Source organism: Vicugna pacos, chromosome 29, assembly GCF_048564905.1.
Source record: "Vicugna pacos chromosome 29, VicPac4, whole genome shotgun sequence".
Taxonomy (NCBI): Eukaryota; Metazoa; Chordata; class Mammalia; order Artiodactyla; family Camelidae; genus Vicugna; species Vicugna pacos.
In genome coordinates this window covers 20,562,208-20,575,591 of record NC_133015.1, presented here as the reverse complement: position 1 = coordinate 20,575,591, position 13,384 = coordinate 20,562,208, and the positions used below count along the sequence as shown (strand labels likewise).

At 45.4% G+C, this 13,384-nt stretch overlaps 1 long non-coding RNA gene across 2 annotated transcripts in view; it reads left to right on the top strand.

The window, feature by feature from the left end:
• LOC140690267 (uncharacterized) overlaps positions 1-13,004 on the top strand; it is an 86,446-nt gene extending 73,442 nt beyond the window's left edge. For both annotated transcript variants that reach the window (XR_012065484.1, XR_012065483.1), the window contains exons 3-4: positions 6,680-6,888; positions 11,873-13,004. This is a non-coding gene — a long non-coding RNA (uncharacterized lncRNA). The remainder of the gene's footprint in view (positions 1-6,679; positions 6,889-11,872) is intronic.
• Positions 13,005-13,384: the final 380 nt, after the last annotated feature.

Below are 13,384 nucleotides of genomic sequence, written 5' to 3'. Positions count from 1 at the left end.
ATGAAGGATGAGGGGCTTGGCTTGGGGGAGAGGAGGCAGACTAGGGGCCGCCCGGGGAGCAGCCAGGCCTGGCGGAGAGGCAGGTGTGAGATGTGGGATGCAGTGCACGCTGGCCCTGTGGCCTGGAAGGCTTCAATCCCCGAGAACAAGGTTTCCGCACCCACCCTCCCATCCCCGTCCTCTGGGAGCCCCAGGAAACCACTCTGTGTACTGTCTGCAGAGCCTGCTCTGGGTGCAGGCTCTTGAGAGTGAGATTTGGGATTCGGCCAGCAGGCAGCCTCTCCCACCTCGGTGCTCCCTTTCTCTTAGTTTCCGTCTTGGGGACACCTGCCCTGCTTTCTCCTTCCATGAGACAATGAGAAAGGGTCACATTTTCAAGTGACAGTCCTACCTCGGCCATGTTACACAGGCCATTCTCACGCCACTCACCTTCCCACGATCATTTTGCAAGATTTTATATATATATATATATACATTTTTATATATATACATTTATATATATACATTTTTATTGAAGTATAGTCTGCAAGATCTTTTTAAAAATCAAAATTGTACATGCATGAGTTTAAAGGGTCAACCAGTACTGTGAGGTTTGTTAGGAAAAAAACAAAAACCAACCCCCAAACCGGGAGTCTCGAGCCCCTTCCCCTCCACTTCTTCTTACTAGGGGCGCTCACGTGGAGCTATGTTGATAGAATCCTTTTGTGTTTATTTCTGTGTTTCTATTTAATAGGATTACATTGCCGCTTTTTAATTTTTCAGTTTCAGGCATTTAGGATTTAGCTTTCTTTCCTCTTCCTCCCTTGACACAACAAACATTTCCCATCCCCAACTTCCCTGTGGAGTTGGTATTATAATTTTGATTAAGTGAATATTCAGAGTATGTTATTCAAAGCTGAGCCACATGCTAACTACAATTATTTTTCCTTTTCTGAATAACTTTTGGATTTCTCTGGATCTTAGCTGTCCAGTGCCTCTAGCCACATGGAGCTTTGGCATTCTTGAAATGTGGCTACTGTGCCCAAGGAATTCATTTTTAGTATTATTTCTTTTATATCCAAATTAATTCTTTTACATCTAAATTAAAAGCTGATGGCTTTCGGAAAACATTTAAGTATGTATGGAACACCTTTGGTAGGTGAATTACCTTTTCAACTGCAAGTTTAATGAAAACTAAATACAGCTGAAATCAAGTATTTCTGAGAAATTTCAGTGTGTAAACTGAAATGAGCTATGGATGCAAAATACACACTGGATCTCAAAGGCTTCATATGAAAAAGAATATAAAAATCTCAATAATTCTTATTATTTTTATGTTGAAATAATGTTTTGGATATATTAGCTTACATAAAATATACTATTGAAGGGAAATTAATTTCAGCTCTTTCTTTTAACGTGATTCCCCCCAAATTTAAAATCACACATGGGGTTCCCACTGTGTTTCTTCTCTAGGACACTGCTCTGGGTTATATTTGTTTTGTTTGTTTATTTATTTGGTTTTCCATACATTTGTCAACCTCTGATCCTAGGCCAGTGTTCTAGGTCTCTCCTGAGATGAGCATTCACATACGACACCGTCTCTCCATCTTCTGGGGGATTCTGTCTGTGGACCGGCTACTGCCGTTCGGAGTCGGAGATCCCTCTTCTCGACTGGCCCCGGAGTTCCCTTTATCGGTCTGCTGTGTTGGAGCCTATGTCCTGGATCTCGTATCTTCTTCCTTCTTGGCTCATCCCTTTGTTTTATGAAACATACTCTCCCATAATTTCCTAAGAAACAGTGTGTAGGAGGTTAATTTTTCGTATGTCTGAAAGTAACTTCCTTCTACACCTGCCCTTGACTCATAGTTTGTCTGGGCAGATAATACGGGGATCATTTTTCAGAACCTGGAAGGCACTGCACCATTGTCTTTCAGCTCCCTGGGTTGCTGTTGAGAAATCCTAAGTCATTCAATTGCTTATCATTTGTATGTGATAGTTCTCTTAATCTCTCTTTCAGTCCTTTTCTCTTTCTCTTCTTGCAGAATCTCCTTTTTCCCACTGCTGCTGTGAAATTTCATGGTAACGAAACTGGTGTGGCCTTCAGTTCTGGGAGGTGCCCTTGAACTCCTTTGCTGGTGATTTCCTCCTCTCTGTTTTTGGTTCTTTTCCTCTGGAACCCTTTATTATTTGGATAAACTGATGGTTATTTGCCTGTACAAGTCCTCTAATTTCTGTTATCTTTTTTCTTTTATTTTCCATCTCTGTCTTTTGCTCTCCTTTCCAAAATATTTCCTCAACTTATCTTCCAGCCCTGCTGCTGAGTTATTCATTTATACTATCGTTGATTTAATTCCCCAAAGCTCTTTTTTGTTCTTTACTACTTTTCCTTTTTTTATCTTTCTGTATATTTATTCATCATTTGGATTTCCTTGTTTATGAGCTGCCTGTTTATGTATTTCCCATTTTTATACTGTTTGCCTTCTTACCGATTTTTTTAACATTTTTTATTGAGTTATAGTCATTCTACAGTGTTGTGTTAAATTCCAATGTAGAGCACAGTTTTTCACTTATACATAAACATACATACATTCATTGTCACATTCTCTTTCTCTGTTGAGCCACCACAAGATCCTGTATATATTTCCCTGTGCTACACAGTACAATCTTTTTTTTTCTATTCTACATTTTGAAGTCCCAGTCTGTCCCTTCCACCCCTTGTCCCCCTGGCAACCACAAGTTTGTATTCTATGAGTCTGTTTTTGTTTTGTATTTATGTTTTTTTTTTTTTTAGATTCCGCACATGAGCGATCTCATATGGTATTTTTCTTTCTCTTTCTGGCTTACTTCACTTAGAATGACATTCTCCAGGAGTATCCGTGTTGCTGCAAATGGCATTATGTTGTTGGTTTTTATGGCTGGATAGTATTCCATTGTATAAATATACCACTTCTTCTTTATCCAGTCACCTGTTGATGGACATTTAGGCTGTTTCCATGTCTTGGCTATTGTAAATAGTGCTACTATGAACATTGGGGTGCAGGTGTCATCCTAAAGTAGGGTTCCTTCTGGATATAAGCCCAGGAGTGGGATTCCTGGGTCATACGGTGAGTCTATTCCTAGTCTTTTGAGGAATCTCCATACCGTTTTCCATAGTGGCTGCACCAAACTCCATTCCCACCAGCAGTGTAGGAGGGTTCCCCTTTCTCCACAGCCTCTCCAGCATTTGTCATTTGTGGATTTTTGAATGATGGCCATCCTGACTGGTGTGAGGTGATACTTCATTGTAGTTTTGATTTGCATTTCTCTGATAATTAGTGATATTGAGCATTTTTTCATGTGCCTTTTGATCATTTGTATGTCTTCCTTAGGAATTGCTTGTTTAGGTCTTTTGCCCATCTTTGGATTGAGTTGTTTGGTTTTTTCTTATTAAGTCGTATGAGCTGCTTATATATTCTGGAGATCAAGCCTTTGTCGGTTTCATTTACAAAAATTTTCTCCCATTCTGTAGGTTGTCTTTTTGTTTTACTTATGGTTTCCTTTGCTGTGCAGAAGCTTGTAAGTTTCATTAGGTCCCATTTGTTTATTCTTGCTTTTATTTCTTCTACGAGAATATTTTTGAGATATAGTATGTCAGATAATGTTTTGCCTATATTTTCCTCTAGGAGGTTTATTGTATCTTGTCTTATGTTTAAGTCTTTGATCCATTTTGAGTTTATTTTTGTGTATGGTATAAGGGAGTGTTCTAGCTTCATTGTTTTACATACTGCTGTCCAGTTTTCCCAATACCATTTGCTGAAGAGACTATCTTTATTCCTTTGTATATTCTTGCCTCCTTTGTCGAAGATGAGTTGATCAAAATGGTGAGAGTTTTTATCATAAATGGGTGTTGAATTTTATCAAAAGCTTTTTCTGCATCTATTGAGATGATCATGTGGTTTTTGTCCTTTCTCTTGTTGATGTGATGTATTACGTTGATTGATTTGCGTATGTTGAACCATCCTTGTGTCCCTGGGATGAACCCCACTTGATCATGATGTATAATCTTTTTTATGTGCTGTTGGATTCTATTTGCTAGTATTTTGGTAAGGATTTTTGCATCTATGTTCATTAGTGATATTGGTCTGTAATTCTCTTTTTTGGTGGTGTCTTTTACTTTTCCTTTTAATAGCATTCTGTTCTTGTTTTGTGGGTGCGATATCTTTTCCTCTATCTCTGCTCCAAGGACAATAACGATCGTTTTGCTTTTTCCTTTTCTTTTCCTCACGTAGTCTCTGTTTCTGCTAAATCCCCTTTCATCTGTGTGTTTGGGGACAGGTCTCTTTCCTATTAGAGGCTTCCTCAGATGTCTGGGAATCCTGGATTGTTGGTGCCTGTTTACGGTAGGGGACTGAAAACTCATTGGAAGCTGTGTGCCCATGGGTGGGGTCCTGCCAAGAGGGACTTCTCTGTAGGGTGGCTGTGGGGAACGCCTACTTTCGCTCTTCCTCTAGAGCTGGTCAGATTTCTCAGAGGAGACTCTGCTCACCTCCTGCCTGGAGGGTAATGTCCTGGCTGTCAGCATTCTGGGAGCTGGACTGGGGAAGAGGGCTTGGGATTTGAACGTTCCGCAAATGTAGAGTCACCAAACGCACCTGCTTCTGTAAGGCACCGCAGACTGCTGTCGGCTGCCTCTGCCTGTTAGCTATTTCTGTTTAACCAACTACCTCAAAACTTTGTGGCTTAGAGTAACCATTGCAGTTTGTTCATCATTTTTGGGGTTGGGAATTTGTTGGCTTGGCTGGATGGTGTATCTCTGATCACATGGCCTCAGTTGGTTCAGCTTGGATGGAAGATCTCCTTCTGTGGTGGCTTCTACTCCCATGGCATGGCCTGTCTCCCCCTCCCTTCCCACCCGCCTACCCCCCAACCCCCCGTGGTATCTCACTCTCCAGGGCCTTTCTGTGTGGCTTGGGCTTCTCACAGTGTAGGCGTCTCAGGGTGGCCACACCTTTACCTGGCTGCTGACTTCCAATAGTCAGTAAGCAGAAGCTGCCAGGCCAGTTGAGGGCTGTGCTCAGAGCCGGCACAGTGTCACTTCCAGCACATTCTATCGGTCAGAGTAGTCTTAGTCTCTCTGCTACCGTGATCCATGACGATTCAAGGATGTGAAGAAATAGACTCCTCATCTTGATGACAGAGGAAGGTCACATTGCAAAAGAGCACATGAGCTGGGAGATTTCCAATCTTTGGAAAATTTACTCAGCCCCCCACCCAGCCCAGGTTAAAGCTGATTAAAAAAGGAAATTCTAGGAGCATGATTTTCACTGACAGGAAGACTTATCAATTGTTTCCTCTTTATAGCTATTCTCCATTATGTCCTTTCAAGGTTGTCCAAAATCTAAATTAAAGATTGTGCTAAGCTTACCCCCTGTTTTTGGAATAAGTTTATTTCATAGATAAATACTTGCTCCAAGTCTTCAAAAATGTCTTCTTTCTGTTTGTGTCCTAAATATTTTCATATGTTCTGTGACATTTATTTAATTTTTTTCGATTTGCTTTTCCCTTTGGAAGGTGATCTACATTTATTCATTTTGGAGATTTCCTTTTCTCTTAGTCCCAGAGGGGGAATTTTAGGTTTTTATTTATTTGGTGGTTTTAATTCCTTTGCTTAGGGGTCCATTTAGCTGGGAAAAGTTGATAGCAAACTACTGGGAAGGCATTTTTGCCTCAGGAATTCACTACTTTTTTCAAATAGCTCCTCTGAGCCTCTTGTGGGGAAGGTGCTGACAGGGGCTGTCCCCGGGTCCCTCCTGGGTGGCCAGCAGTTCTGTGTTAGACACAGATGTGGTTGCCAAACTGCTCTCATTTGCTTCCGACCAACTGTCCCACCATCCCCTCTGCTTCCAGGTAAACTTTGAGAATTTCCCAAGTCTTTGGGGGAAATTTCACCTGCTTGCTACCCACACGGTCTTTCTTTGTCAGCGATGAATAGCGCTTATCCGCATTTGGCCTGCCACTTCCACCTGCACTCAATCATGCCAGTGTCTCCGAAGTTTCTAGCTCCTTGATACCATTCCTCTTTATTTTATATGTATGTCCCAGACTTTCTCCCTGCTTGACATCACTCTGTGATCTTTCAGTAGGATTTGGGAAGGGAGGGGGTGTTAAACATGTCAGTTCAAATTGCCACCTGCAAGTCTTACTGGTTAGTAACTAAACAAATATAGGCAAGGCAGTAGGAGGGACTCAGAATGGTATAGCACAAAGTCAAGACCTGACGAAACACCCTGCATTTTTCCAGTACCTTGTAATGTGTTTTATTTATGGGTTCCCACAACCTAGCCTGTGTGAGAGGAGTCGGTAACATTCTCAACTCTTTGACGGTTTGGAGCACTTGGCCGTGAGGCAGTGTGCTGAGCCAGTTTTATGATGCTGAGTAAAGACGTGACGTTGAAGAAGGCTCACAGCAGCGGAGGGAGAGCACTGGGCTAGGAGTCCCAGCAGTGGGTGCTAGCCGCCTGGGTGCTTTGCTGCCCACCAGCCAAGTGACACTGGACAGCTCTCAGCTTTCTTATCCGTAAAGGGAGGATGTTGAACTAGATCATCTCGAAGGTCTCTCCGGCCTGATGACGGGCACTGAGTTTTGTGCCCAGTCGCCCTTGACCACGCGTGCCCTCTGAATGAGCATGGGTAACGGAGACCTCTCTCTGCTCATTTCTAGGGCAGATGTGTCCTCTCGGAGGCGATGAAAAGGACGAAAGCATCATGAGGCCAGAAGGGATGTTGCAAAGTGAGTTAGTGCAAGAACCAGGAGGACATCTGCAGCCACAGGATGCTGTCTGTCTACGCAGTCCGGGAGCGACCCTCAGAGGCAGCACGCCCAGTGTTGCTTTGGGACTGTAAGTCGTGTGAGACAGACATTCAGTTCAAGTAAGTGAATATCTATTAAGGGTCCTCTGTGTGCCAGGCCACATGCTCAAAGCCTCAGACAGGAAATTAAGAACGAGTCCTGCCTTTCAGGAGCCCATGTAGTACGTCAGGCCCAGCTGAGGAAACCGGCACTTAGAGAGGTCGGGTTTTGTGAATGAAATCACGTGACCTGAGGCAGTGATGGGGCGGGACGGGATCTGATTTCTCACCAGAGAAGGCTGTCTGGCAGCTGCCGGATCAGCCAGGCATCGTTTTCATGAGGATCGGAAGAGGAGGCTGGAGCACACCTTTTGGATGTAAACTCGGGGTTGGCACACCTGGCTGCAGGGATTCTGTCCTCACCAGTAGCCTGAACTTCTCAAGTCACAGTTAACACTTACTTCCTCTTATTCTGTTTAATTGAAAAACACACAGTCCCTGCCCTTTTTCACTTCTGGTCAGTGGCATAAGTTCCTCATTCAACACTTTGCACAGCACAGAAATACAGCCCCCCCGGGGGCAGGAGGAGCGGTGGGGGAGGAACGCACAGAACTGCCAACCTGAGCCCTGTGAGATCTCAGGGTCAGGGACCACACGTGTTCCAGCAGCAAAGCTGGCAAAGCGTGTACTTTCTTCATCTGGAGGTGAAGCAACAGCCCTGTTTCCTCTCCTGGGCCGTAGTGAAAGCTTAATTTTTTAAAGGTCCTGCTTTCTCTTTAACTGTCACATTAACTCTTATCTCATTGTTTCAGTGGGCTTTGCATGGACATCTGTTTTAGCTTGGTACCAGGTTTGTCATGTCTTGAAAATCATTTTGTGTCCCTTTCTCAAGGCCAGAATTGTATGGTCAGTGAAGAATTGAGCATAGATACTACAGTGGGCTGAATGGTGGCCCCCAAAATATCGGGGCCTCATCCCTGGGACCTGAAAGTGTTACCTTATTGTGACTAGGCAGATGTGATTAGGCTAAGGATCTTGAGATGGGGAGATTATCCAGGACTATCCAGTTGGGCCCTAAGCACCATCAAAAGTGTCCTTGTAAGAGAGAGGCAGAGGGAGGTAGCGCACACGGACGAGGAGAAGGCCATGTGGAGATGGAGGCAGAGATTGGAGTGATGCAGCCGCAAGCAAAAGAATGCTGGTGGCCACCAGAAGCTGGAAGAGGCCAGGCAAGGAGTCTCCTCTGGAGTCTACAGAGGGAGGGTGGCCCCATGACGCCCTGATTTCTGCCCAGGGAGACTGACACTGAGCTTCAGGCCTCCAGAACCTTGAGAGAATACATTTCTGTTGTTTGAAGCCACCAGAGCTGTGTAAGTTAGGAAAGTAACACAGGGACCAAAAAAGCCTGGGCCTCTGTTGTTAGAGCAGTCTGACAAAGCCTAGGGCCCGTTCTCAGAGAATGGTTTCCCATAGTAAGGTGAAACACATAAGCCCGTGCGGGAAGCCACATCTATGGACATGCAGTTGTTAGGACACAAGAAAACAACTTGGTACAACTTTAAGCACATTCATCAACATGATACATTTTCAAATCTAGGCAAGTTAGAGCTGATCTCAGTTTTCAGAAACCTCAGTGTGAAGGCCACTGTTGTCCAGCCTGAATCACACACAGCGTTGCAGAGTGACCTGCGAGGGGCAGGGTTGGGGGAAGAGCTGAGATCATGTGTGACCTACTTGGGGTGGAGGGTCTGGCACCCACTGTTGTTTTGAAGTAGTGATGAAAGTAAAGTGTTCCAAGATGTGGCCAATAACTCCAGTGCAATCATGGAAATAGCTGGTGTGCTCTGGTGACCCAGTCCCAGGGACTGGTAAGGCTCTGTGGTTTGTTGCCCGTATTTGCAATCAAAAGAAATACTAACTTTCAGATGGCGCAGCTCAGGCTCAGAGGGAGAGAAGGCAGGAGAACCGGCTTGAATGGGCACCGTGAGTGTGGAGTCAGGGTCCAGGGAGGCCAAGGAGGGCCGGCCAGGTCTGTTGTAGGGGTGACACCCTGTGCAGGAGCTGGACCCCTCACACGGGCGCCCGGAGAGGCAGCAGCCCACAGGAGCAGCCCAGCGATGAAGCAGGCACTGCAGATTGGACCAGGTGTCAGGTTGACTCTGAAATATGACGGATGAACAGCCGAGGCTGGTGGTGTGACCTGCTTGCAGACACTTCATTTAGAAGTTATCCCATTGCTGGATGCTTCCTCTAATTTAGGATGATGCTGATTGTGATAAATCGTGAGTTTCTGGCAAACTCCCCCAGCCCGCTCCACTGGCTGAACAGAGAAAATGTGTAATTCTATGGGAACATTCATGCCACGAATGAGAGCTAGGATCTGGCCATAACAACAGAATGCTCAGTCAGTGAACAAAGTAATTAAATCAAGCTAATTAAATCACAATAAAAATAATTTTAATTTAATTAATTTCTCTGCACTGATTGAACATTATGCTGCAACCATGAGGCTTCCTGAACACTAATAGAATTTAGGGGCTGGGACACCGAAGTTGTGGTCACTGGTGTGCTACGTGGGTTATTGTTGAGAGAATGAAATTAAATACATTTAATGAGATGCCGAAATGTTGATGGAGCCACGAATAGGAAATGCTTTTGGAATTAAGATAATGGGGTCTTTTCCTCTCTCAGTAGGTTTCTGTACTAACTGGGGCAATAAATGTCAAATTTGGTAATAATTTAAAAGGTCTGGATAAATTAGATGGTGCACAATTGCTTCGTGGCATTGAGTTAGTGGGAAACTTTAGTACTAAGGACACTCACCTGTTGTCAGCCTTACCCCCAAGTCCCTGGTACCTAGTAAAATCTCTAGAAGCATTTGAACTGGAATTCTGTGGGGTCCTCAGTCAAGGACTAAACAAGTGGCAATGGGTTTTTAACAGCAGCATGAAAGATGTAGGTGAGGCTTACAGAAGGACTTTCTGTCTGCCAATAACCAGTTACTACCTTTTTCTGGTATTTTAAAATTTTTATTTATTTGTTTTTTGGGGGGTAATTAGATGTATTTATTTTATTTATTTTTAATGGAGGTACTAGGGATTGAACCCAGGACCTCGTGCATGCTAAGCATGCACTCTACCACCGAGCCATACCCTCCCCTCAACTACTTCCTTCTTGAAAACAAGAACTGTGGATCTGTCCCCACCCTTTGCCCCTTGTCCCAGTGCCAAGCAGAGAGCCTTACACTAACTGGTACTCAAATATTTATTATGAAATTAAATCGTTGAGTTCTCAAGGAGTCTCTTCCCTTAGCACTTGAGAATCAGGATGACACTCTTCTTGTGGGGTTGTTTAGACATTGTTCAGTTTATAAGCAGGAGGACACACACACAAGGTGGCCTCTCAAGGTCACCTCCCCGAGACTAATTTTGTCACGAAGGCAGCCCTGGATTTTGAGTGCGTGTTAACAGGCGCTCCCGTCATTACCAATTGTGACTTTAGAGGGGTCCTGTGCTTTGCATCCCAATATTACTTATCACACATGTTATTTTAATTAATATCTTGTGTGTGTGCCAATATTTGGAGCAGACCTCATTATGACAGTCGGGCACTGCATTGTTTGTGGAGTGGAATTGTTTTTGGGATGCAGCTGGTTTCCCTTTGCGGCAGTCAGGGAGGGTACAGCGACCAAAGGGCCGGCATTTGTGGAACCCTCTGCTGCCACCACAGTGTGGCCTCGGTCCAGGATGGCTCATCAGCAGGGGGCTGCTTCTCCATCCCAAGGAGGAGCGAGTGGGGGTGCCCCTCAGGATGAGGTACCACTGAGAGAAGGATGGGGAGATCAATGGTGTCTGAGTGCCAGCCCTGGGAACGAGGGGTGTCCCTGTGCCTTTCAAGAGTAAATTGGCACCTTTTCTGTTGTCTGTTGTTTCGTAATTGTGCAAACAGTGTGAAATCCAGGCTAGCATGATGCCCAGGAGCTCCAGCTGGCTGTTCAGCTCAGCCTGTGCAGGAACGGAAGACCCCCCCCCCCCGCATCCCCAGACGCCTGCCTGCAGGACGTGTGGGCAGGTGCTCTTCTTCCTGGTAGAGCTGCCCCTGAGGTTAGAACGTGACATTTCTGGGAGGAGATGTTTATTGTTCCGGGAAGGAGAACGTCCTCAGCTCGGCCTGCATCCCTGCCAGCTCTTTCCCACCTCCGCTGGCTTCAGCCCCACAGGCGCTGTGACCACGCCCCCGCCCAGCATTACCTGGGTGTCTCCCTCACCTGCAGGTGCAAAAGTCCATCCTCACCCGCAGGAAGGGACAGATGGTGCGGATGGTGCAGGTGGAATCCCCCGTCTCTCTAGAACGTCTTTCCCTTTCTAGTACCTGATTTTAGAAAGATACTACTCACAGCATGAAACTTCATGTCCCAGTTCTTGCTAGGACAATTTTTTTCTCTTATAAAGTCAGTTAACTACACACTTGTACCTGTATTGGTCCAAGGATTCTGTCACGGGTAGAAATCTCTTTCAACAATTTGACTCTCAGACCGTAAGACATCTTGAACTCGGTCCTTAAAAGCTGTGACCTGGGTCCCGTGCATGCCCGGTGGCCGTGGCACACAGCCGGGCTGGACCCTGCTTCTGAGATGACTGACCAGCTGCAGGCGCGGGGCCAGGCCGCTCTGTCCCACCTACCCACCCGGGAGCTCCTCCTTGATCTCCCCTGGCCTCCCTCTCTCTCATCTCGTTCTCTCTTCTCTTCTGTTCGATTTTTCTCTCCAAATTGACTTTGTCAACTCTCATCCCCATTCCTGTGCCAGCCCCTCACCGTCTGTCATCTTGGTGGGGCAGTTAGCCCCGTCCTCCATCGTTCCCCTGGCCTGGGCCTGCTTCCTAATTCTCTGCTGAAAACTACTAATAACAGAAAATCCAAGAAGAGGAAATATTTACCAGTTCTGAAATGTCTTGAATTAATACAGTCATGTTTGGGGGCATTTAGTTGAACTGGTGTAATTGCAGGTTGCAAAGTATAATAGTAGCTCACACGGGGATATCATTTTGTGCTATTTTACTTTCAGGTTTTTGTTAATCCAGTGGGTTTGTTGGAATTAGAGGGCTGCTGTGACCAAAAAAAAAAAAAAAAAAAAAGCTAAAGCAACCTGCTGGCGAGAGAACAGCCTTGTCAAACTAGCAGGTAGCTGCCGGGTGAGCCTTTATCCAGCATACAATAAGAGCAATCACCAGGGCCGGAGAAAGAGTATTGAACTGTCCACACGGGACATTTTTGTTGAAAGTAGTCCTTTTGATTTCATTTTCCCAGACTAATGTCATAAAAACAGGCCTTATGGAGCACATTCATCTCAGTTTGATAGGGACCATCGTGAATGCCCAACAACGTGTTCAGTCCTAAAGGTTATCCAACTGCCGGGAGTGTCCGGGAAGACGACTGTGGGTCCCGAGGCTGTGAGCGCCTCCCCCGGGTGCGGGTGGGGAGCCGTTCCCGGCGCAGAAACACGCTGTTGTGACTCGGAGGGTATTTAACTTCTTGCACGTTCGGAGTTTCAGTCGCAAGCCCATTTTCTCTAATTAGCAAAACTTGGAGGGGTTATCACAGAGGAAGAAGAAAGGAAAACAAAGCGGAAGAATCATGAACTTACTTTTTGCTGAGCCGATGGCCGTTTCTATGGAAACAGAAGAGGAGGCAGGCACCAGCCCTGATCAGAGGCCTGGTTCCTGTCAACTTTTCCCACTTTCCATATTCCCAGATTCCATACTCTTGACTCTGTGAGTGTGTGACCTCAGTGGGGACCAGATGCGAAGAAGAGAGCTTCACGTAACTTGACAGTTTAGGAATTTTCCCCCACACAAGAGGCTCACAGAAGTCAGGTGGATTCTGGCATTTGAGAGGATTCGGACTTACTAAACCTTCTAATTTTTTTGACTGACTGCAGCATTCCAAGTTTGCCGTGACACAGTAAACATATCTCCCCATGCTTACTTGTATGGTTGCTACGCTGTGACTTTCCGTGCACTCGCTGAAGTACCCTGAAAAGAACTGCTTATTCTCTGGTGATTATACTCTGCCGTGAGTTTCTAGGTAGCACATTGCCAGGTGTTAGAATGGGGACAGGTGAGTAATTGCAGAGTGAATTCAAAACACAGTTTATAAATACAATCCCTCCAACTGAATAAAGCATGACATGAAATTTCTTTGAGATTGAAAAGGCTTATATCTCATCGTTCTAATAATAACTGTTGAATTTATTGTATTTTATACTTTTGGTTTGCTCGTGTATTCATTCAGCAAACTGTCACTGGGCACTCACTGTGCAGCAGGATGCAGGTACTGGATTCTGGGGGTTCACACACAAAAGACACAAGCTCTGCACTCAGGCCAGTGACAGTCCAGAAGTGCTTCTATGACCAGGCAGGTGGTTACAATGTAGTATGCCAAGCACCGTGCTGGGGAGGTGCCCAGGGGACTGCAGGGGCTGGGAGAGCCACAGATCCAGCCATGCGCACGCTTATGTGTGTTTGTCTGCTCATGGCATTTGGAAATGCGTAGCTTAAAAGTAGGCTTCCTGGTGCTG